The sequence below is a fragment of the Crocodylus siamensis genome, chromosome 2 (genome assembly GCF_052110815.1).
Source record: "Crocodylus siamensis isolate JL-2025a chromosome 2, ASM5211081v1, whole genome shotgun sequence".
NCBI classification, from domain to species: domain Eukaryota; kingdom Metazoa; phylum Chordata; order Crocodylia; family Crocodylidae; genus Crocodylus; species Crocodylus siamensis.
In genome coordinates this window covers 135524409-135528938 of record NC_143396.1, presented here as the reverse complement: position 1 = coordinate 135528938, position 4530 = coordinate 135524409, and positions in this window count along the sequence as shown.

Here is a 4530-nt window from a genome sequence, read left to right as displayed (position 1 = left end):
GACTTTTCTTTACCTCTCATTAATGGCTAGTACATAATTTTGCTGTCTGTGAAAACTTCTGTAATAACCCTAATGCTGTTAGCAATAGCTGTATGAGGTTAGCCTCATTTTATGCATGGCTGGTAGTGTTCCACAGCCATCCAGTTCCTTCAGCCATTGCCCTTCCCTCATCTCCCCCACTACAGAAAGTATAAAGGGCTCAGGACCAGAAGTTTACTTTAGTGTTGGGGAGCAGTTCAGAGGATGTCCTTGATGAATTCCCGGAGATAGGGGTGCACTTGCTCAGGCTGTGATTTGTTCTTAAATGAAGAGCGAACTACTGTGTTTCTCTCATATGCATTCCCCCAGATAAGGCACACACTTTGCTTAGGGAAGGCAGAATGTAGAACAAATTAATTTTTCCAGAGTCATGGCTGAATTCTGACCCTATGGCTGATTCCTGAACCTCCCTACTCAAGTAAAATTTAAAATTTAACCCTCTTACAGTCACTGCCAAATAGGTAGCAGCTGAGCCAAAAACTACAGCGCTGCCAATTTGGCAGTGGCTGCAAAAGAGTTAAAACTGTGTCATACACTCTACCCTTCCCTCTCACACTGGGAAAAGAAGGACAGTCCTGGTAGCCATAACAGCTGCTTAGCAACTGTTGCCTGCTTCAGTTCTGGTGCAGAAAATCAGCTTTTTTGAAGGGCTAATTTTCTTTTTTTCTTTGGAAAAGATGCATGTTGTATGAGAGTAAATGCGGTAGTTTAAAGGATGCAGCTATGTCAATTGCTCTTATATTTGGACTTGATTTTAATGGTAGAAAACATGCTTTCGATTCTCGCTATATATATTCCATATCCTTGTATCATTGTGATTACAGATGGGGTTTGATGGGGCTCCCCAAGTATTCCAGTTACCAGCTTCACAGTTCTGTTATGTTTGAGAAGCACTATCATTGTAATATGCCTCGGGGATTTTGAACACATATGTAATGAGTAGATATAGGATTGAGATGCACCCCTCCCCTAAATATGCATGCATTTGTACTCTAAAATAGTGAAATATGCACTTAAAATAGTATACGCACTTTAAACTTCATTATGCTAGCTTCAAAATGTACAGAAAATAAAACTATAAAATAAAAATTTCAAAGTTCTCACACAGGTAACCATCCATGTAACTAGTAAACTTGTGTCCAAAACACATTTGTGTCCCTTTTAAGAAACACTTACAGGTACTCCTCACTTAACCTCAACCCAGTTAACATTGTTTTGTTATTACGTTGCTGGTCTATTAGAGAACATACTTATTTAAAGTCGCGCAATGTTCAGTTATAACATTGTTTGGCCACTGCCTGCTAGTAGATAATTACTGTGACGTAATTGGATTCGCCTAACATTGTTTTGCTTAAAGTGGCATTTTTCAAGAACGTAACTATGATGTTAAGTGAGGAGTAGCTGTATATTATGTTCTTTTACTTGCTTGTCCAATAGCTTGATTTCATAACAGGTAACTTATATTTTCCTAAGCTTTTTGGTGTTAATTTGTGGTGCTTTTCAGTCAGGGTGAGTTTATACCCAGAGAAAGACTTCTCAGCAGAAGCTGGCATAGCTGGTATTTGTGTTGGTAATTCTGGACCAGTGTTGTCCAAGGAACTGTTCCCAGCTAACAGTGCTTCCTACCCAGGCTTCTTTTTCAGAAGTCTCTGCAGCTTGCCATCAATGTATGTCAGTGGTGCTCAAACTTTGGCCTGTGAGTCAGATGCAGCCTATGAAGCCTGTGTGAACAGCCCATTGCCAGCATGAGTTCCCCAGCATGTCAGTGCGACTCCTGTTGGAGGTCCTACCTCTTGTCCCCCCCTTGCTGAGTTCAGCAACAGATGACAAGATGAGATGAACATTGGTGGTATTCATGCCTTGGACTCTGAAGCCACATGAAAGTGTGGCTCTAGCCAGAGCCTGCATTGACATTCTGGTGAACTCAGAGACTTCAGTGCACAGCTGAAGGGGGTGTGTCTGCAGACCCCTTGCCCCTCCCCTGGCCCTCAGCCCACTTCTGATTTTAAGGTTCAGCCCGTTTGTAAAAAAAGGTTGAGCACCACTTGCATACATCATGTGGAGCAGAGTTGAGTTTTTCTTCAAACTCCTTAATTTGGTCAAGAGAATTGTGGATCAAGAGGGCTCCAAATTTTGAGTTTCTTGATTGCTTACAGTAGAGCAGAAAAGGATGGCTTGGTCATTGCCAGATCCTCCTGCCTATAGGGCTGTCAAAAGCACTGATGGAGGCTGTCTTGCTTCAGAACTTCTGAGGCATTTTTTTAGAGCCTCAAAATCATGAATGTCAAATAGGCTGGATTAGCCAAGTTCCCCAATGTGTCAGTACAGGCTCTGGTGTTAGGGAAATGTCAGGCTGAACTTCTTTGGCATGCTGAACTGTCAGTGGTATCCTTATAAATACCTTTTTCACACTTGATATGATAGAGCTGACAGCTGGAAACTCAAGTGCACTTTGTTCAGTAACCTGACTGAGGCCATGTACCAAACACATGAAGTGCAGTAGGTGTGGGTGGAATGCAAATGGGGCTGTTGCTGCTTTCAGTGTGTAGGCTGCAGCATCTGAAAGTAGATGCAACTTGTTTTCATTGTTTGCAGTAGAATTAGGCTACTGTAGCTGCATCTACATGAGACATTGATTGTGCTGTAGTTTGTTACTACTGCGCAGTAGCATCACGTGGCAGGAAGCATAATGCAGTGCTGCAGGACAGTAGTAATGAGCTACTGCACAGTCAGTGTCATGATAAAACGGTTCATCAATGCTACCGCACAGTAACTCTGATTTCTGTACAGGCATTTAGTACTGGTTTATACCATTTGTAAAATGTGCTATTCTCATATGTTGAAAGGGGAGGTTTACTAGGTTCAGTTGAGTTTCCCAGTCATCAAACCGGCTGATATATATAACAGCCAGATTGTCTGTTGTCACACCTACAGCAATCACAACGTGACTTTCCCTTGTATTGTCACGAATGTCCACAACTGAAGAATTTTAAACTGTGGCAAGATAGTGTGTCCTTGTAGTTGGGTCATCTGAAACATGCTGGTTTAAGCAGTGTTTTCCAAGAAACCACAAAAAGATGGTTTATTTAGTCCGTGCTGGGGATTGGTGCTGCACGCTGTAACTCTACAGAGGTCAGCAGCAATATTATTAGGCTCTGCATACCTAGGCTTTTGGCCAAGACAAGCGTATACTTTTTCCTTTTCTTTGCTTAGCAGCTAAATGGGTGCTAGTCATTGTATGTTGCTGGATGTAGAATTTTTTCTCACATGGAAACTAGAAACAAATATTTTTCTTATTAGATGTGAAGTCATAGTCCTTTGCAAATCACTGGTTTAATACCCTTTGACTAGGTTGACCTTTTGGCATTATTAACAATAAACAGCTAGCATCAATAGTCTCAAATAATTTAAGGCTTAGTTTCAAATAATTTAAAATTAGTAAAAAAAAAAATCTCACATAAGCAGCACTGTTCATTGTCTATTGAGGCTCTTTGTACCACTAACTGAGGGTAGTGCTGTTAGAGCTATATGGGACATCAGATATATACAAGATTGCCTGAAGTTATATGCACATTCCTGTAAGCCTGGTGCCTTGGGGGAGGCCTAAGGAAGACAGGCAGCCCCCCTGCTGAGAGCTTCAAGGAGTCAGAAGTTCAGAAGGGAACAAGCACTCTGTCAGCATCTGCTGTAGAACAAAGGGATCTGAGTGGAAGGTACCAGGACAAACCTAAACGGGCTTCATTTGCATTACATGTGCAATATTTTGGGACTTTTCAAAGCTAAAAATGGCTGTATTGTAAGTTTTGGGGAACAATATACAAATGGGATCATATGCACATGAGAAACTGACATAATAAAGTGCAAAGTGGATTTTTTTTTAAACCTTTGAAAATAATGTTTTCCTTCAAGGTATGTTTTTTTTACACATTAATACCATTATTATGGACTATCCCTCTAATATGTGTCTGTATGGACTCTGAAACATACTTACTTGGAGCTGTATTGATGCACATGGTGTTTTAGTCAAAGTCCTGATAGCCTACACACCCAGAAAAAGAACATGCACTTAGATAAAAATCTAGTGTCTAGGAATGAAGTCCCTTACAGTGTTCAAATGCAGCGCTATCACTGACATATGGCAGTTTGGGCCTTCCCAAACCATTTCCATGTGTTGCTTAAGCAAAGCTATCCTGAAAGCCTCTGTTCAAGGAAGTGGCTGACTCTGAAGTCCTGCTGTCTCAGTGAGCCCCCGTGAAGGATACAGTACACGGCTGGGGTGGTGGAGCTGCTGGCTCACTGCATCTGGAAGACTGCAATCAATACAATTCAAGTAAATAAATGAATAGCTCAGAATAAGGTGCTGAACTGGGATGAAGGTAAGAGTCTTCAACTGAGCCAATGTGCCACCCACAGAACTGCCAATATTTGGGTAGCATCACTGGATCTGCCAGGGTGTCAGAAAAGATCTGTGAGGATACAGAGGATGAAAGG